At 32.4% G+C, this 22,223-nt stretch overlaps 1 protein-coding gene and 1 long non-coding RNA gene across 4 annotated transcripts in view; one reads left to right on the top strand and one right to left on the bottom strand.

Moving 5' to 3' along the window:
- LOC132749893 (tumor protein 63-like) overlaps nucleotides 1-22,223 on the bottom strand; it is a 44,780-nt gene that overhangs the window by 18,168 nt on the left and 4,389 nt on the right. The window contains exon 1 of one of the 3 annotated variants that reach the window (XM_060739809.1): nucleotides 16,787-17,028. The exons of the other annotated variants lie outside the window; for them this stretch is intronic. The gene's annotated coding sequence lies outside the window, so the exon portion shown is untranslated. Of the gene's footprint in view, nucleotides 1-16,786; nucleotides 17,029-22,223 lie in introns of those variants that run through there. 3 annotated transcript variants of the gene reach the window in all.
- On the top strand, nucleotides 9-21,562 carry LOC132749894 (uncharacterized). Its single transcript, XR_009628477.1, has 6 exons — nucleotides 9-58; nucleotides 5,014-5,095; nucleotides 6,230-6,297; nucleotides 14,539-14,735; nucleotides 15,782-16,014; nucleotides 20,022-21,562. It is a non-coding gene; the product is annotated as an uncharacterized LOC132749894 (long non-coding RNA).

Genomic DNA, 22,223 nt, shown 5'->3' with positions numbered 1-22,223 from the left:
CAGAATTCTCTTCACACCTAATCGGTAAGAGGCGTTCACCTTTACCTGTGAAAAATTGGTAATTTCTTATCTTTGAAGGAGCCGATACTAATTATTTCACTTGTTGCCTTAATGATTATCTACTGATAATCAATTGAAAAGTATGCTTACTTTAAAGGCACCGTTTATGCGACTAGCTCACTAACATATCAAAATGTTTGATAGTTCTACTTTCAGTTTCACTTTGATTTGATTTGTAAATATTAAGTTTATATATTTCAATTTGACAAATATCGGTATTTAAATAATTGAACGATTGTAGCTTTTGGAAGAAATAAATAAAATTTTATTCCTGCGCAATAATAAAATCTTTAACCAAATGTAAATGAAGAAATTAAAGAATAAACATTTCTTACCATTTTTTGGAATCAATTGGTGATTTATGAACCATATTTAAAAACTTTTTATATCAAAAGAATATATTCAAACTAGAAGAATTTCTACAGTGATTTTGAATATCTTTTGCTAAATACCAAAGCCTGATATGACCCAGAAATTATTTTGACTTAACATTTATATCATTATGGACAATGAATATTATTTGGCAGATGCAACAGTAATTACTCAAATTTAAATTGTGCATAACAAACATTTCAAAATGAGAATATAATTGATATTCAACAAAAAAATAATTTACTCAAAATTTGATTGATTTCTGATTGTCAAACAAAAGGATTCACTCAAACTTTTTATTGTTAGTGCCATTTTTAATTACATCAATTTTTTTTCAATTTTTTTTTGTGAAATTATCATGTAGGATTTTATTGCATTTACAAAAAAAATGTTTTTCAGATGCTTGAATATCTAGTTAATATTTATATATACATGATTTTATAAAGGACTGGGGTAAATACAAAGTTCTGCATATTTATTTTTACTATATATAATAAAGAACTTAATAAATCAAGGACTTGTATTATATTAATTTATTAATGTATATTGCTGTGTGAAAAATGGATATGTATATAATTATAATGATTTAAACAGTTTTAAGACATCTTTTTTAAATGCATTATATTTTTTAAACATATAAATTTATTCAAATATGAAATAATGTCTAGAAACTTACATTAATCATATATCTCAGTGAAAAAAATAGGTGGGTTAAATTTAACTACATGTTCTACAATTATATTGCAAAACCCAACTTTTCATGTACAGTTCTTAGGACATTTGAATTGGAATATTAATATATCAAATTAATTTGTCTAATATATGGCATATTAATGTCATTTAAACAAATGCACAGTCTGTATGTTATAAGTATATAAACTGAAGATTTCTAATATAATTATCAAAACTTCAAGACCAAGTTAATAACTTTATTTTACTTTTTTCTTATTATTTAATTACCATTATATCTAATATGTAAAATTTGCAAATGGGTGACAAATTTCATTCCTCTGTGATCTTTATCTTTAACAAATTGTTAACACTGATCATATTGAAAATTCTGTATAATTATTTAATAAGTGTAGGAGTAACAATGTGTAATTGCTGAAAGATAATATCTTGATATTGTCTAATTTACATTCTCAACAAATTTATTAATTGTGCATTGTGCATTATCTAAAAATATTATACAAATAGTCTTAAGCCCATTCTCTTTGATGTTGTACAATAAGGGAGTTAATGCACTGATCTTATCTGTAGGAATTCTTTGATATTTGCTGGCCCCTTTTCTCCTATACTCTGTCCCCTGTTGACATACATAGATAGGAGTCCCTGCATTTATGCACAGGGGTCATCCTTTCAAAGGGTAAAAATTAACAGTTAGGTCTGAAATCTTGCCTTACTAACATATCTTAATGTTTATCCATGGAGAATTAAAGAAAATGACTATCAGTCCCTTTTGTTATGTCTTTATTGCATTAACTGTTAATCCTTTTTTGTAATCTTAAACCAATCGTCTAATTCTTTAAAACTGGATTTTAATTCCTGAACCTTACCTCAAGTCATCAATAGAATTTATTTATTAAATAGTATTTAAAAGATCTTGCTTGTTTTACAGGACTTGTGACAGTTTTACTGTTTATTTACAAAAGTGTTTGACATGATGTGTGAATAAACCCTGTCAAATCTGTATGTAGTTTCAATGCATTAAAGGCCCATTGCACAATCAGTAAATAATCTTGCATAAAGTACTGAATGATCACCAGGAATTGTAAATGGTATTTATATCCTGCTGTCAGCTTAACTTTGAAGATGTTAAACAATAGTAGGATGCAGATTTCAATTTTTGACCTTAAGTGATTTAAGATTGAAGAATTGAAAGCAAATTTTTTTATGATATTTTAGAAAAATAAAGGGTCCATTTACTGGCATGTGTCAAGCCTTTTGGTATAATATCAACAGCATTATTTAACAATAAATAAAAATCATTGAATAATTACTTGAAAACTAAAGTTGCACACTTCTTGCCAAAATTCAATTTAGAAAATTTTGATTGTAGTTTGCTTGCATTGAAAGATTTTATAATGGTATGCATGCATGCATATGTTAATTAATAGTATCGATAATAAAGTGAAAAAATAAATTGACCATTATTCATTTGATGATGAATTTTAATTGTGATCAATTATTTCTTTTAAAAAAAGCATAATTATTTATACTGTATGACATGAAATATGATTATATATTATTATAAGCATATTTATATATAACAACAAGTACAGCATAATGTTTTTTTTTACATTGTGAAATATTTAAGGCTTGCAACAGTACCACAGTATGTAAATTATATAGGCATTTTACTTCCTGGTGTGTGCTCGCAAGAAATGATACAGTTATTCCCCTTACCCACGATGTGCACGCTTTTAAGAGAATGAATTTCTCTGTGCATATCGAGTTAATAAAAATAGATTATATCAGATGAAGATATTGACTCATCACTGTTGAATAATTGGGTTAATGTTTTCAAAATCTATGAAAGTGAGTGAATTTGATATTAGTAATGGTAATAGTTGTGCAATGTATTCAGTTTAATTTTTATTAAGATTAAAAAAATCACATATTATTTGTTTTGCGTCATTTTTGTGGCATTAATATGTCATATATGTCAAAATGCTTTATACATATAATACATATATAATGCTGTCAGGATGTTTTTTATCATGTTTTCAAGGATGTTTTTCACATTGAATGCATCTGCATTTTATAGATGCAAAGTATCAAAATTGACAATCCCTGTTTGCCCATCACCTAAACCAAACTGACCAGATGGGAGAATAAAATGTGTTTTTCACTAGAATTTAAAAGAAATACAGTAAATTTAACATATTTATGTTGTTTTTATTGACATAAAAGTAGCCCTAAATAATATTTCAATTTCAATGAAATGTGAGAGAACATTTTTTTTCAGTCTTCCTGGATGTAGTCTAAATATTATTATATATCTTATTTTATCAATTATCTAGACAACAGGAAAACAAAATGAATGAAATGTAATTAAAAGCATTTTAATACTTCATAATTAAATTTGGCTGAAAAAAAGAAAACTTCTCAAAAGTTTTGAAATTTAAAAAATAATTATTTCCCAAATTAATTACTATTTTTTCAAGTTTTGCAACACAATTCCAAACAAACAAAAAAAAATCCAATCAACTTTCATTATCAGTTCTGTAACTGTTAATTCTTATCAGTAAAGAAAATCTATCAGAAGTTATTACTTGGCCAGGAGCTATTTACAATTTGCAGGTCCTTTTTTTATCAAATAATATTTTTAAAAAAAAAAAAGGTAAAAAAAACTTGCACCACATATTGACCTAAGGCATTTTACAGCAGTTCAAATATTTTTATTTCTTTAATAGGTGTTGATAATGTATAATAAAACCACAAAGATCTAACAGTAAAATTGATTTCTTTATTTTATCTTTTGTACTATTGTGTAGTTTTTAAGGCAATGTATACCCATCAATAAATTAACTCTGCATGAAGCAATTAGTTTGCAATGAATTCTATCGAACCGTTCAAGGTGCCCGTTTCTTTATTGATTATCAACAAAAATAAAATTGTAGAAAGTAAATAAAGATAAAAGGGAGCAAAGTTATACATTCATAATTAAAATAAATTTGGTATTGTTGTCCATTGGGGCAATTTACACACTTTTTTACTTTGAAGTTAGCTAGTGTCTCAAATGGTGTTTTATTTTGCAAATTGATTTATTAGAAAAGTATGTGATGGTAGTGGATGGTCCTTTTATTGTTATTTATTATCTCGGCACATTTTCAAAATTTGAATGACATTGATAGCAATTAGCACAAAGGTAAAAATACATCAAAAGCTAATGACCTTGAAATTTTATGCCAAGTAAAAATATCAAAATTTTGATCTTTTTTTTTTTTTGATAATCTTTTTTTTTTTATGAAAATCTAATGCAACTAAATCGAAGTTATATTTGGAGTTTAAGTATCAAAATTTTGATAACATTCTGATAATCTTTTTTTTTTTTTGCTTTTTAAAGTCACAGCAACATTGTTATGGTCATCAGGTATTATGTCCAGCTTGACTGATTGAGGCAGAACTCATTTGGCTAATCCATGCATTATTTCAGGCACAAGTAGGCACCTGAGTAGAAGCACCGACTTTCCAACTTTCCGTAAGCTAGCTGGATAGCTTCCTCATATGAAAGAATTCAAAGTGTTGGTCCCTGGTGGACTCAAACTGACAATGATGAGGGGCAAGTGGTCTGAGTCAGGTCAAAGAGCATAGATGAATTACATGACCTAACTTCCAATTGGTGGCATAAATTGCGCAAGTATTTAATTGTCTCCACCTATATTTAAACAGCTAATTTTATTTATAATGAATCAATAAAAGGAACATTGTTTTATTTTACTGTTCATTATTTCATATAAAATGTCATCAAAAATTAAATTATGTAGCATTTCAGTTTGTCAGTATCGTTTGGAATTTTGTTAAATCTTTTAATTTTGAAAATCATTTTGTTATGCATTGCATTACTTTCATTTTCAGGTTATGAAGTGTATTGTTCCTGCATTCCTCAAGATTCAAGATGTAACAGAAATTCCAGATAGCTTAGAGACTACATTCTCAGGTACTTTACTAAGAGTTATAAGAGGATTTTCCAGCTTTATTGATTGAGAAATACGAAAGTGGTGGTGTTTGTAGTTTTAACTCCTGATCAGGGCAGTAAGCCACATTGAATTTACCAGAGCACAGTTCAGCCATCGCATTGTTCCCAAAGCAATTTGCTTTCACTTTCACAAGGAACTAATTATATCTGTACATGCCAGAGCAGAGGTACAGTGCAAATGGGCATGTAATGAATTTCATAATCAATCACAGAGTGCAGTGACCTGCACTCTCTGGGAATCAAAGTCGGATTGCCCGATTCACAGTCCAGCACTCTACCTACTGAACTAATGGGACAGCTGGAAATAAATGAGGTTCTGCTCTGTGCATCACATCAGAACAGCCGTCCGGTTAGCTCAATAGGTAGAGCGTTGGAATGTGAATCGGGCGACCCGGGTTCGATTCCCGGACGGCGCAGGTCACTTTGGTTGTGATTGATCATGAAATCCTTTCTCACTGTCATTCGCACGGTACCTGAGTCTGCTCTCGCATGTACAGAAGTTTCAGTTCCTTGTGAAAGTGAAGGCAACTCGTACTGGTTAACTGATTGACAGCCTGCCCAGGAACGATGCGGTGGTTGAACTGTGCTCTGGTGAATTAAATGTGGCTTCCTATCCTGATCCGGAATGAAAACTATCAACACCACCACCACCGCATCACATCAGATGCATAATGTTGTTTCAGGGCAGAACCTAGCCTAATTAATTTGGTGTGAACAGTGTGATCTGATTAGCAGACTGTTCTTCTGTCAAACCCCCTAGTATGTCTCTTTGACAAGTGTATTTAGTTGGACTAGGTAGATCCATTTGTGTATACCTGTATGATAGCTTAGTTATAAATAGCTGGTGAAAAAATTAATGCCTAATAATGTAGCTGGATTCAAATAATATTTCCGTAAGCATTTACTTCATGCAATTATATCAGAAAACTTTGATCTACTGTAACAATAAACTTGTCTGCTCAGATATCGCAGATGACATTGAACTTTTTTCTTTAAAACCACAAAAATTCAGTTTCTCTTTTCACACATACACATTTATGTATAGCAAAGTTCAAAGCGCTTAACTCTATTTTTTTTCTTTTTTCTTTTTTACAGAAGTCTTGTGAAAAGAAGATTAAATCTGTAAGTTGGATCACTGGGAATGAGATGAACAAGTAGTACGGGTAATTATTTGACATTTATCAAAGCTATTTATAAGATATACTAGGAAAGTCCGATAAAAGCTATTTACATACTTCTACATCTATAAATAGCGCAGAGTTGGCTGGTTGTCAGGTGCTCAATACATACTATATATATATCATAATATATAGGTAAATGTTGATTTACGGAGGGATTAGCGTAACAGTAAATAGCGGGGCAGGTTGACTATGTGACAGGAGTCATTGAACGTTAAAAAAAGGAGATCAATTTAATCAATAACCCCCGGTAATGGGCTGTTCAGGAGTCAACCTATTTAATCCCCATGAAAGCTCATTTGACTTAAGAAAATAAAGAAAGATAGGAATCAAAAACCATTTCAAGCTTTTCGATAAAGTAAATTACCCGTGTATAAATAAATCAGTGGTCATTTTTGGATTTAGTGATAGACTGGGATGGGATAAGGCTTTACAGTATTTTTGTAATGTAAGGTGGGACTTTGACATAGATACCCATTTACTGTCTGAATGTCATTGTAAAGGTCAATGAAATTCCACCCCCTCTCAAATTTGAAGAGCATAAAAAAACAAAGGTTATTGTTTCCTCCAAAACTGAAGAGTCTCTTATGAGAAATGCTGTCTCATATTATAAGCCCATGTTGGTTTGAATGAATTTAGCATTAAAACTGTAGATATAACTGATGGTTTTGAATAATAGAAAGAGCATCAAAACATGAGGCTATCTGATTTGTACGAGGGGGCGTCATGTTTTGATGTTCTTTCTCTTTTATGTCACAGTTCAGAACTGTGCACTATTTAGGGGAGAAGATGTGTAATCGGCCCCATAGCTTAGTTAGGTAGGTCCGCAGAATGGTTTTCCGAGGGTCCTGGGTTCGAGTCCCGGTCAGCCTGCACATTTTTCTCACCCTGTGACATTTGGCACCCAACGCAGGACCGTGATTAAATATAGCTCAGAGTTTAATTTAATTTGATCTGTAACTTTGTGAAATTCGAGGACAAATTTCAATATAGCAGGGGAGTATGTCACAGTTCAGAAATGTTGACTTTATATGGGAGAAGATGTGTAAGCAGCTGAATATCTCAGTTGGTAGACCTGCGGAACGGTTTTCCGAGGGTCCTGGGTTCGAATCTCGGTCAGTCTGCATATTTTTCTCACCGTGTGACATAGGCAAAAATAAAAATAGTTTTCTTGTTGTCACAATATGAAACTCCAGACAAAAATAACCGATAAACGAGTATGTGGATATGATATTTCTATCGCTATCCCTTTCTCTGCCATCACAATAGGTAAACCCCAGAAAAATGGGTAATTGCTCTGGAGTGCGGCTAACTTCAAATACAGGTGCACTCCAGATAACACACTGTGCATGTATAATGATTTAACTCTGAGACATTTTCAACAGAAAGGTCCTCAAACTTATATAGTGAAAAGTGAGATAAAATTCTCTTTAAGAATAATAACGTCAATATAAAAAGTCAATCATGAAAAGTGACACAAAATGAGGCCATTTAAATTTGGTATTCCTTTCACTTTATTAGCATTATACCTAGAAAGATGGCAATAAAAATCCTGTAGATATATCACAACAACAATGTTGACAATGCTGATATACAAATTAAATCTGTTTGAAAAAATCTTCTTTATTTTAGCAAAATGGAACAGTGCAATTTATCAAATTCAATACCATTGCCAAGAATCTGAAACCAGTCATCTTTTTTCCTGTCTTTGTATAGGAGTAAAATTGTTCATTTATTGAATAGTGCAAAAGCCCCATTGAATTTATGAAGTCATTTAAATTGTTTCACAAACTTGATGACTTTGCAAAAGATATTAAAAAATGGGGATTCTATAGAAAGATAACAAGTTACCTTTAAATCATTACAATCATTCCTTAACGAAGTGTAAAAGAGATAAAAAAAAACAACTTGAAGTTTATTGATCTAGCATGATATGACGACCGGGCATTATTTCAACTACAATTCAAACCAATACGAATAAGTCATGGCGCGATGCTAATTGATAATAAATACACAAGTGTTAGAAATTGGATACAATAAATTGATTGGCTTTTGACTCCGATCATTAATCTTTCAAATCGCACTTAGTTGTAACAACATTCTAACTCAACCATTTAGTACATAGAGTTACAACAGTTTTGTAATTAATTAAAGAATTGTAGCCAAAGTTTTGTGAAGCATATATTATAGATAATTTTGTATTGAGTTACCATACTGGTAAATACCATAGATTATAAAAATTAATTTGAGCTGCGTCATGACAAAACCAACATAATGGGTTTGCGACCAGCATGGATCCAGACCAGCCTGCGCATCCGCGCAGTCTGATCAGGATCCATGCTGTTCGCTTGCAAACCCTATAACAATTAGAGACACTGATAGCGAACAGTATGGATCCTGATCAGACTGCGCGGATGCGCAGGCTGGTCTGGATCCATGCTGGTCGCAAACCCATTATGTTGGTTTTGTTATGACGCGGCTCATTTGTCCCTGTCAAACAAATACAGAGGAAGAATATCTGTATAGATTTTATCTACGAGTATAATGTTCTGATCACAAAGTTTTTTGTTGTTAATGAGGCCCATTTAAATGTAAGGTGAAATATGAAAATTTGACCTTTAGGTGTACAAGATGCTCATTTTCATAGCAATATTAATTATATAAAACTTAAAACATTTTCTGAATGCTTGTACATTGACTTGCATGTGGTAAGTGACAAAAATGTACTAAAAACAGACTAGACTGATACAGTAAAAACTGTAGAATGAAGCAAGAATGGCTTTGATTTATTAGGGTATTAGCCAACATTCGTCAATATTTACTTATTAATTTGGGTGTGTAATCCTTAAAACAAGTATGATATACCTATGTCATCATTTGATATTGACATAATTATTTATGACATCACTGTCTAATTAAGAGACCGGCCAGCCTGTACATCATTATGTAATATCAAAATCTCTCTCCCCTTGTGGAGGAGGGGTTGCTTTTACGAGTTGAGGTATCAAAATTGCAACTACTGTTTAACAAGGTGTGATCTTAATAGGGGACTAAATGGGTTCGAATTGTTAAAGTCTATGCATCTCTGAGCTCCAGCAGTTGAGGGTGGTTTTGGCACCTGATGTTAGTTTGACCAAAACAGTGTTGAACTAAACCTAACCAAATCAAAAACCATCATATTGCTAATTGACAGTTCAAAATTAAAAACACAAGCCCATTTTATAAATTTAGCAGGACTGGTTTATTGGTTATAATATAGAAAAGAAATCAAATTATCCTTGTTGATAACCATAACATTATCATGGCCTTTACCTTAAAAGAATACTCGGCTTAACTTGTTATTGTGCACAAGATAAGTCATTTCTATTTGAATGTTAAAGGAACTCCACTGAGGTCCAAAAAGCTTAAAAACATAAAAATTGAATTGCTTTACATAGATCAAATAGGGCACTTAAAACATATAGATATGCCAAAAATTCAAGAAATAAACTCAGAAATAAACTGAAGTCATATTTTTATGCTCTTCTTAGCCCCATTTGAGTTAAAATTGTTGCAACGTTATTCAGCTTTGAGTTATTTTGCACAGTTACAATAATTATTCTGGAAAAAAAAGAATGAAGGAACAATCTGAAATTTTGCACACAAGTTATTTGTTTAGACCTACATCAAGTGGAATATTAATCTCGAAAAAATATTTTCAGTCCCATCATGTCAAAAACCTCAGTGGAGTCCCTTTAATATTTAAATTGTGAGTTGCGTGTTTGATACCCAAAAAATATGATAACAGGTTAGTCTGCATATCTATACAGGAAGACCAGACTCTATACTATTGATAGTGCTCAAGATGAACTTAGTTTCTTTCTTTTTTGGCGGAGGTGGGAGGGGATGGGGACGGAGTGGTAGGGGGTCGTCATTAATATTTTATTTTGTCAATGAATTTCTTTTTGTATCCAAAGGGAAAAAAAACATTATTGGCAGGTGAAATAGTTTTTTCATTTTCATTCTAAAATATAAAAATTTTTATTATGGAAATATAAACTCAAGTTTCAAGTTATTTAACATGAGAGGATCAAATCAGTTCAAAAACGGATTGATGATTGAATAGTGTAAACTTCTTCTAAATTTGTTGTATTTAACTTATCTTTTTGAGTCGTGGCATGCGGTCCTACATGAAAGTATTCAACGATTAAATGTAAATGCAAATTATGCAAAAAAAAATCGGTGCTTTTATTGACATTTGATAACCTCTTCTAAGTGATCCAGTGATTTTCAATTCCGTTACTTGGGTCGCTTGCGGTTTTTCGAACAATCAATCAAAGTTTTAGTAATATTATACTTATTCATTAAACTTTTATAAAACCTTAGAAACCTGCAGAGTAAACTGACAGGGGGAAAATGCCGTTATTTATTCAAAATTTTTGAATGTAACGCTATGCATGAGAAGTTAAAGTGGGGACTAAATGTCAACAACCATTGATTTCAATTTTGAAATTTAATAACACCATTATGGATAAGAAATATATACTTTGTTTGGTGTTGCCCAGCGTTTCTATAGTGACCGTGTAAACAGCTTAAGAATTTTTGTAATAAAATGTTTGAATACTGAGTTTTCAAGTACATGTTTAAATATTGATGTGTACAGTTCGCATTGCGATGTTTAGCCGAACATAGATTCTGTCGGAAATTAGTTTTCATAGCAATGTTTACAATATTTTGAAAAACATGGCCAGATAGCGCAAAGATTTCAGGTTGAATTTAATATTGTTAAAGCAGCATGCATCCAGATTCATGCATATTTTCATACATATTTTGAAAATGAATTTAAAAGTAAAATATTGTGAAGCTGAACAAGGAAGGTAAATTACAACTGGCAAACAGCACTTACAAGCCACGTAAATTACCAAAAAGGCCTCAAAATATGCACAAATAACCGTAACTGCATTAGTCATGCAGAAGAAATATTGTAATCAATTGTAACTGCAAAATCAGTCATAAATCTCCCATAACATGACTGTTAATTATTACTTGAATTTTTGCTAATCTAGAGGAGTGCAGCTTTAATGTTTGAAATAATTGGTAAATCGTATAATAACGGTATTTCTGTACCTATAAAGTAAAAGATTTTGATATAAATCGAGATCTTTACATGAAATAGTGAAAATGCAATTTTTATTTGCAATCATTTTCAAAGAAAGTGAGCCAAAGAAAAAGAAAATAGGAATGCAGAATCAATAATTGTTTGACTTATTATGTTGTACATGTATATGTAAAAATAATGCACTAATATATATAATGTTTTATTATAATAAAGAGTTGAACCAAAAGAATAAGATATTTATCCTATTCTGTTTATAAGTGGCCATTTTCAACTATTTATTTACTTTAACCTAATTGCATACATGTACGTATTTAACATTTCCATATAAATGTAACCAGTAGAAAAAGGGAATCAATCTAGAAGACATGTACTTTGTATGTTACTGTAAAGTAATACACTTAAAGTAATGCTTCTTTTAATCAAAGTCAGTGTGGCATGTACAAAAATCTAATCTGCAAAGTATACATAGTTACCATAGCAACCTAGCAACACAAAAGGTTGCCGTTACATACCATATTTTTGTCAAAAATTTTGCAAAGTAACGGTATATCTTTCTTTAATGCCATGCTTCATATATTTTCAATGTAAATTATATTACGACGTTATCTATATTGATCTATTCAACAATATTCCCCCTGTTTATCTATTCTAAAGTCATGGTAATAATACGGGGCTTAATTCGATCCTTCAACAAAAAAAACACGACAAAATTATCAATATTTGCATATATATAATATTTATCAATATCAATCACCTAATGAAAAGTTTGACAATAATCATTGTAACTCCCTCTCTTTCCCTTTTCTTAAAATTACATGTGCCAGATCAATGTCTAATATTTGATGGCTTTTACACTAGATAATCCCAAGTGAGAAAAAATAGTATGGTCTTTCAAGGAAGGTGATTACTCCACGAAGGGTAATTTGTAAAAGTAAATTCAGTATAATCATCATAATGTTTTTCTTCATTATTAAATGAATTGTTTAAATTGATTTTCCCTTTTTGTCATTATACTTTTTTGGGCAAAAATCAAACAGGTGACTTCTTATTTACATTAACTTATCCCATTTCAACTTGACCCTGATTTATATATTACCCTTAGTACTGCATAACCTTACATCAAGTATTTATACAGCTACATTATCAGTACTATCAAGTGATCAAGAGTTTGTTTATACAAGACTCCAAAAGTGAAAGGCCATGGAATTCAATATAACAATGAAATCTGATTAAATGATGAAATCTTGCCATTCCTGTGATGAAGCTATGAATGGAAATGTATTAATTTCCAGTAGTAACAATAAAGTGCATGAAAGAAATCATTAGTAAGGTGCTTTGTTGTTTGATTTTGTCATAGAAGGAAGAAAAAACTGGCATTTTTATGGTATATTGTAGTAATGGTCATTTCGCAGATGTTTGAAATGTGACATTACATAGAAATAGAGAAATGAGTCATTCATATGTGAACTATTGTTAAAGATAAACTTACTTTTGCTTTAGATCCAAAATTTGAGTTCGCCAAATTTATTTCATAAATAAGAGGGAGATTATTGGATTGATAATCAAGGGGTGGCTGGTTCATTACTTGGTCATAGCATATTAATATCTACATGCAATAATACATTGATCATGAACAAGAGTCTAATGGGATGAGTTGTCTCCAACCACTGATTTAGAAATCATGTGAGATTATGAGTTGTTCACTTGCAGAGAAATCAGTAATCCGCTGGAAACCTGAGTTAGGTGGATTAACCTCTGAGATATGAACAAAAATGTGTTAATATCGATTCAGCATTACAAAAAACAGAAAAAACAAACAAATTTCCAATTTTGATTATACTGGCAAACACTGTACAGGCAAAAGTGTACAAAGGAAATATAAAGAAGTTTGCACCTCAAATACTATATATCTCTGGCATAAAACATCTTCTAAAAGGGTTCTTTAATTATTTCTCATCTTATGTACCGGTATATAGGGATTAAACATTTAATTAGATCATAAATGCATGCATGATCTGTAATGTAAATTATAAATGTCACAGGATGAGAAAATTTAACGACTCTGGCACCGGTAGGGGGAGAGACTTAGAGCCAGAGTAGAACCAGTCATATAAATATGTCCATCACTTCAAGTGATAAAATTTTTGGGGCCTCCGTGGCCGAGTGGTTAAGGTCGTTGACTTGAGATCACAGGTCCCTCACCGCTGTAGGTTTGATCCTCACTCGGGTCGAAATCTTTCATGTGAGGAAGCCATCCAGCTGGCTTACGGAAGGTCGGTGGTTCTACCCAGGTGCCCGCTCGTGCCTGAAATAATGCGCGAAGGGGCACTTGGGGTCTTACTCCACCAATAAAGCTGGAAAAAATCGACGAAAAAAATCTCGGCGGGACGCTCTAAGATGGCTTGACTTGAGTGTACGGTCGCCCATATGGGCTTTCTGGCGGCGACCTTAAATAAACGCATTAAAAAAAAAAAAAAAAAAAAAAGTGATAAAATCACAAGGCCACTTTATGTTGCCCTGTCTAGGATTTAATAGTACTATCATAAAAAGATAATGCCAATATGTTGAAATATAATTTATAGTTGTAATTGTTGCATTGTATAATTTTTTATGAAATCTTCACTTTACTAGATAAAAGCAAGGTTAAAGGTGCTAAACCGGAAGGTTTTTGAAGACACAACACCGGAAAGTGTTAAGACGCTGAACTGGAAGAACTAAAAGTTTAAGACGCTAAGCAAAAGGTTTAAGATGCTCAGAGCTGGAAGGTTTAAGATACTGAACCAGAAGATTTAAGACCCTGGACTGGAAGGTTTAAGACAATGAACTGGAAGGTTTTAGATGCTGAACTGGAAGGTTTAAGATGTTGATTTGGAAAGTTAAAGATGCTGAACCAGAAGGTATAAGACCCAGGACTGGAAGGTTTAAGACAATGAATTGGAAGGTTTAAGATGCTGACCTGGAAGGTTTAAGACAATGAACTGGAAGGTTTAAGATGCTGAACTGGAAGGTTTGAGACCCTGGACTGGAAGGTTGAAGACACTGAACCGGAAGGTTTAAGATGCTTAACCGAAAAGTTTAAGATGCTGTAGGTTGCATTTAGTTAAACCTAATTATTTCCATATTTTCAGGTATGTAACAGCATATGTTTGGAGGACTTTGTTGGTATTCCGGAATGCAAATTGTAAGGAGTTACAACATCTTGAACATTTCCACAATCAGTGGGGGACAATTCAGAATGGTGCCCACAACCAGTATCATACATCAAACAGATACCAATGGCCGACATTGAAAAATTGATGATTATTTTAAAAAAGAAGAACTAGTGGTAAGTGGGTAAGTTAATGCACTTAAAAAAAGCTCAAGAAAAGTTCGAATGGTCACCTGTTAAGCCTATTGGCGATACTGATAATACCCAAGCAAGCAGTGCAAGCCAAGGTCAGCTGGTATGTTTGTGGTCTGATGGCTCAAGATTAGCGCGGCTTTTTTTTCACAGGTTGGGGAAGCAGCCCTGTCCTGAATTTTAGGGGAAATTATACAGTTTATTTGAAAAAGGGGAAGATGAAACCTGCATAGTGCGTTTGAGACCAGCATGGATCCAGACCAGCCTGCGCATCCGCACAGTCTGATCAGGATCCATGCTGTTTGCTATCAGTTTCTCTACTTGTTATAGGGTCTGTAAGCGAACAGCATGGATCCTGATCAGACTGCACGGATGCGCAGGCTGGTCTGGATCCATGCTGGTCGCAAACCCATTATGTTCAGGTTTTGTCTGGAAGCTGCTCAATTATGAGATATTAAAGCTGTGTAATACATGTATAAGAATACCGGTTACAGTAACAAATTTATTAAGAGATATAACTTATGCACTTAAAGATACTTCTCTGGTACTTATACATAATTATAAGGAGCAGTAAAATGTTCAGCCCATCATAAAACAGATTGTGGGTTATACAAGGCCATGTAATATTATGACAAACTTCATATAAATTTAGTAATCAAATATCAATTATTGATCCACAATTTAATTTACATATCACAATTTCAAAGCCTGGAACCATATCAGAATAGTGTGTATGCAATGTTTATGGTTGTATTAATAGAAATTAAAGATATGACAAAACTGAAATCATCATTTGAAATATGTGCTTCCTCCCACCTGTATAATAATTAAAGAATTCATCAACTATAATGGCTCCAGCACAAAACACATTGTGTAGTAATTGTAACTATATATAGGCTGAACTGGAACCACACAAGAGACTTATTATGCTCCGCTGTGCCTATAAATGCATGCACACATAATACATTGAATTTCCGTTATTTGTTGGTTTTAAATCAAGTTTTACATTACAACATTATACATGTTTCCAGGGAGGGCAGTTAATATGTAACCAGTGTTCCTGGATTTTGTACCAGTTCTGACCGGTTTCTATGCAAGTAACTGTCAACTTCTCCACTTGAATCATTTGAAAAGAAATGGTATAAGACATTGCTGTGTTCAACTAACTAAATTGTGATTGGAAATCATCTGCCTTACACCAAAGACTCAACCTTGTGCATCAGTGATCTATAATGCTAACAGTTTTGGCTGCAGGCATTGCAAGGTAATGAGAAGCCTGAACACAATTTATTCATTCATACAGTAATACTCATTATGTCATACATTTACATTCTGTTAAGGAATATAACTCAAAAATGCCCTCATTGCACAGTCTTACAATAAAACTTGCTTCAGAAGTGATCAGGCGGTCAAATGTCAAGGTTATATATTCTCATTTTTAAATATGAGCCGCGTCACAACAAAACCAACATAATGGGTTTGCGACCAGCATGGATCCAGACCAGCCTGCGCGTCCGCGCAGTCTGATCTGGATCCATGCTGCTCGCTATCACAGTTTCTCTACTTGTAATAGGGTTTGTAAGCGAACAGCATGGGACCTGATCAGACTGCGCGGATGCGCAGGCTGGTCTGGTTCAATGCTGGTCGCAAACGCATTACGTGGGTTTTGTCGTGACGTTGCTCATATATTCTTTATAGCTTATTGACTCATTAAGTGTAGATACATGTACAGATATATCTTCAATTCAATTGTTTTTATGGAAAAAGCACATTATACATAATTTTCAGTAGCATACAAAGTCATGTAGCATACAATCATAATAAGTGGAAATGCCACTATATTATTTAAACAATAAAAGGATATTTGTCTATGAAACAATGATATACTTCAGACACCATGAAAAACAGTACACTTTTGATTCTTTACAATATAAAAGCATATACTATATAAGTTGATAAAACGCTACAAACTAGTTTAGAATGAAAAAAGAAACACAACAACATTGAAATAAAAGTGCATTAAGATAAAGTCTTACCTTCCATCTTGGAAGATTTTGTCTTTTTCTTTTTATCAGTTTAAGTTCTTTTTTATTGTTTCCTACTGATCTAGTCTTCTTTCAATAAATCAATAACTCAAATTGCTCTTTTTTTCCCCTATAACTTGCTCAGGTATGTATGTGTGTATTAGGAGGACTGTCAAAATTTTTGTTAAACCAGTTGACTATAGATTTATAATTCTCTTTACCAGTGTATTGAATAAAGCTTCTAGTCAGATGTAGTGTTTGAGCAAATCCGTGTTGAATAGGGGCTTACGCGTCCCCTCCGGAGAATTTAGGTTACGTTAATCCTTATTTGTGCTCACTCAACCTCGATGCAGGGCTATTGAATATTTATGGTTTTTGTATGTACGCTATGTAAATATAGTGAAATTCGAAATATTGATAACGTATTTTGAAGGAATGATAATAGTTTCAATGCGTTTATGTAAATACCATAAATTCTGATAAAGCTTGAAAAATTCCCACATTTTATTCCTACCATACAGTATGTGGTATTTGTTTACAGATTTGTTTATCTGTATTGAATATTATGTTTTTTGCAAAATGAGCAGTTTTCTCTTTGATTTATTACTAAATAGTAAAATTTAATACGCAAGTACATTAAACTGAAATTACATATCAATAAGCGTGCAACCCAACTTCCTTCATTAAATTTGCCATGAATGTAATACATGTATAGAATCAATCATAAGAATCATATGATTGTAAAATGATAGCTTAATTGAATATAAAAATCATATATTATGTTAGACAATAGCCTGTAAACACCATTGAATTTCAAAAAGCCACTCTGAAAAAAATGAGACAATTGCAGCAAATGGACCTTTATTTGTTTTATCCTTATGCTAACTAATTTTGTTTAATGTACTAAACAGTACTTTGTCTTGTTTGTCAAGGGCCAGTGTATCACGAAAAAATGTGTTCAGTTTTTTTTCTTGTAGATCTAGATAGATTTCAGAGTTCAAAGTTTTAGCCACCACAGACACTTCGGGTATGGCCCTCACATCACTGCATGCCTTATAAAACCAATTCTGTACAATACCAGAGCAGAGGTACAGTGTGAATGACCATAGAAAAGATTTCATTATCAATCACAACAAAAGTAACCTGCACTGTCCGGGAATCGAACCCAAATGGCCAGATTTCACAGTCCAACAGTCTAGTCCTATTGAGCTAACTGGACAACTTTCTACACAAAACTTAATTGGCCTGCCGGTTGCATTCTGTTAGTATATGACCTAATGTCAATGTTGTAAAAGTAATATGATTTTGTTATTTAAACAAATGACTGAATTTTTTTCCCTGTCACTTTATTAATAATAATCTAAGTCAATATTGAATTAAGTGACAAGTTAAAAAGTCAGGAAGTGAGATTTTATGTAAATATGAAATGTAGAATTGATTAGCCCTGGAGAGAATGACTTTTTACCTTTAGCCACTGCGTTGAGCACTATTTGACACATTGTAGACATATTTCATCGGTTGACCGCAAAACTGCAGTAACTTGAATGAAATAGAGAAGGATTTACAACAGTTTTGCAATCAATCCTTGATTTATTTATTTCTGGTTCATGATTCCTTCAGAAATCAATAAAAATCAAACAATTGTAACTGACATTTGGACGATGATTATTTAAGTAACATACAAAAATGCCATTGTCTGTTGTGATGAATCATAGCCCGGCATTTCCCTGATACAGTTTTACAATGGACAGGACCGGCTTTGAATTTGGACTGGTCAATTGTAATTTAAGGGGCTGCCATTTGATGATACTAAATTTAGCAGCCAGCAGTAATAGACCAACAAGGGTATGTGTGCAGACCAGAAGCATGGCTCTTAAATTATGGTTGCAAAGCTATTTTATTATTGGCTTTAAAGTAACCCTGCTGAATTATTTGGATGAAGCAATTTTCCTGGTTTGTTCTTACTGCCTGTTACTGCATTGCCAGCTGAGCACTCAAAACAAAATCAATTTGGGTACTTGATTTGCCCAGCTTTGAATTTAGAACAGCCAATTCTAACTTTACTACGGGATTTTGATATTAATTAACAACATACAAAAATTGATTTTAGCAAGAGACTGGTCAGATTTTTATTGCAAAGTTGAGAGTTAATATTGTAGAGTTAAATCAATTTTAAAATGTTCATAAGTAATAACATAATGTTTATAGACAATAGCTGTGATAGACCTTCAGAGCTTGACTATTCCCAGTGCCTGACAGCATTATTAAACAAGCATAATGAAGAAATTCACAAAGGGAAACATTGTGACACTGCATCCATGGGTCTTTGTTAATTTGACCTGCAAGGATGATCCAAAAAGACATATGAGATTTTAAGAGCATACTTTTTTTTTGGTAGAATATTTTTCTTGATCATTTCATAATTCTTAAATTACATCATTCTTAAACAATGTGTTGTTGTGTGCGGTTTAGTTCATAATACATAGAATATAATTACATCTAGTGTAATTAAGATGGCTTGACTAAGACAATTATTATTCTTATAATTGCAACTGATACAAACGTATTTTATCATAAACCACAAGATTGTGACCTGTATCGGACCTGGCATTTTAATCATTGAAATACTAATTCTGTAATTGTGGTTTTAAAAAATTCAGGGCCACAATATGAAAGAATTTGTTTTGCCCACAAAGCTAATTTAAATTTTTTCAAAAATGTAAATATTATCAAAAAAAGGAGGATTTCTTTACAATAAGATTGTCAACACATTACAGTAATTGCTTAAAAATTAGGTCGTTTGGGTAATTATTACCTTTCCCAGGGGTATTTAAGATTTAAGATTTAGTGTGTATTCACCATAATATAAACTGGTAAAATTATGTGACAGGTTCAAAAGACAAAAAGAAACAAAAAATTTGGTCAAAATTGAGACTTGTGTGTGGGCTACATTTTTTTAGATGAATGAGATTGATGAATAATATTTCAGTGATGTAATAACTTATTGTTATGAAATATTTTTTCAAACTGCAATTTATCCTCCAAAGAAACTTTAAAATTTTTGTTGGATTTGTCATTTTCTTTTCAAAAACTTTACAAATGTTAAGCTGAGACATATTTAAGAGATTATTTAAAATTTTAACCTCAAATAGAGCTCCAGTAGTTTACTGGCATCAAAAGTAACTGAGGTGATGGTAGACAGAAATTATCTTTATGATTCATGATACAATTTTATTATGCTTTTCAGATATTTCAAATCATCATTTAGTAACCAATCAGCAAGCTGCAACCAGTCAAACAATCAACCAACCAACACAAACTAGCTTATAATAGACAAACAACAACAGATAACCACCCACAACCAACCAACCAAAGCCAATTACCAACCAGCCAAAGACAACTTATTAAATAAACCACAATCATGCAACCAACGTTTGCACCACCAGCAAACCACCAATCAATCAGCCAGCTAATCAACCAACCTACCAACCAACCAACAAATTAAAACCAACCAGTCAACAAACCAATCAAATAGCAGCCTTGTTCAATTAACTTTTACTGCAAATGTCATCTTTACAAAATGACTTGCTAAAACACCTGTTAGCTCAAAAGGAAGAGTGTTGGACTGTGAATCAGGTCACCAGGGTTCCATTCCTGGACGGTGCAGGTCACTCTTGTTGTGATCGATCATGAAAACCTGCTATGGTCATTCACACTGTACCCCTGCTCTGGTATGTACAAAGGTTTTAGTTCCTTGCAAAAGTGTAGGCTACTAGTACTGGTAAACTGTTGGACAGCCTGCCTAGGAATAATGCAGTGACTAAACTGTGCTCTGGTAAATTCAATGTGGCTTGCTGCCGTGATTCGGAGTGAAAACTACCAACACAACCACGAAATTCTGATGAAAGACGTGCATCAATGTTGGGATCTTGATGTTAGAAAGATGGTGGGTAAACTGCTAAACCTGTACCAATTACTCATTTAAGAACATATACTTTCATCTTGAAATCTCAGACAAGATGTACTAGCTACTATGTGTTATGAACTGATCATGATATAAAAGATGTGATTAAAATTAACTTTGAAATTCTATCTTTTTTCATGAATTCTAGAAAGTAATGTGAATATTTAGTGTATAAAAACTATAAGGCTTAAGTTTTTGTAAAGATATTGTTACATATTAAGTGATGCTCAGATACAATCATAGCAATAAGTGGTTTTGCAAATATTGCCTGGAGATAACATTACAAGAATGAAAACAAACTATTTCTTAAACAAAAAAGAAAACAAACTATTTCTTAAACCAAAAAAAATGTTACAATTTGTATAAATTGGGTTCGAAAACATCTTCACATAAATGTTGCTTTAACATAAAATGGAGACTAACATCCCATATGTAAATATTATTTTAATCCGTCAATAAGTCACAAAATCAACAAAATTAACTGCTCAGACCATGGGAACAATACCCTACTGATAGCCCCATTTTTCACCAAAGATCAATATTGACATATTTTATATTTGAAGATAACACTTACAAGTGATAGACCACATTCAAATCTTAAAGAGTAACTCGGCCGAGCTAAAGTCTTTGTTTAAACAGTAGATCTCAACTGATAACAACTTTTAGGAAAAATTCAAATTTGGTAAGAAATTCCCAAAACAAACAGAGGGTTTGTTTGCATACTGTACTCTGGAGACATACCTAAGGATACACTCTATTTGTTAAAGAGATATTGTATGCCCTTGGGTGAAGGCTTAATTACAGTAAAAGTACTAGTGCTTCTGGTAATAATGCTTATAATGTTGTTGAAAATTTTTGAGTTAATAGAATATCTTAAAAGTTTTAAAAAAAATAACTTTAAAACTGGTCAAGCATTTAATATCGGTTAATCACCTCTATCTATGACCAGGAGAGCTGATCAAATGTCAAAGCCTCATTTACAGATGACCTATTATTTAGACTAAGTGCTGATTTACAATTTATTCCAAAATTAGTTTTTTTTAATTTGTTTTTTTTTTCTGCTAGTACAGAAATATTTTGGATGTGCACTTAATTAATTTATTATTTTCTCTCTCAGAAATTTGAAAGCTTAAACATAGCTAAGTTTCCTTAAACTATGTAGTAGGAGAAAACTTTAAAGGGACTCCACTGACGTTTCTTGACATAAGGGGACTGGAAATAATTTTCTTAGATTAGAGTACCGCTAGATGCAGGTCTGCCTAACCAATAACGTGTGAACAAATTTTCAGAGCATTGAGATTATAAAACTCTGTCTCAACTCTCAGGATTTTCATTGGTCAGTGAGCATTATATGGAAGTTTCAGACCAATCAGATTCCTGAGATCTGAGATTGAGCCATGAGAAATTTTTATAAATTCTGGTTTTCCAGAAGAGTCTTTTTATTGAATATGCAAAATGGCCCAAAAATGATTAGAGTTGCAACGC

This window comes from Ruditapes philippinarum, unplaced genomic scaffold (genome assembly GCF_026571515.1).
Source record: "Ruditapes philippinarum isolate M1 unplaced genomic scaffold, ASM2657151v2 ctg3822_1_1_1_1, whole genome shotgun sequence".
Classification (NCBI taxonomy): domain Eukaryota; kingdom Metazoa; phylum Mollusca; class Bivalvia; order Venerida; family Veneridae; genus Ruditapes; species Ruditapes philippinarum.
Note: the sequence above shows the minus strand (reverse complement) of the source record. Positions and strands in the feature narration are given on the sequence as shown.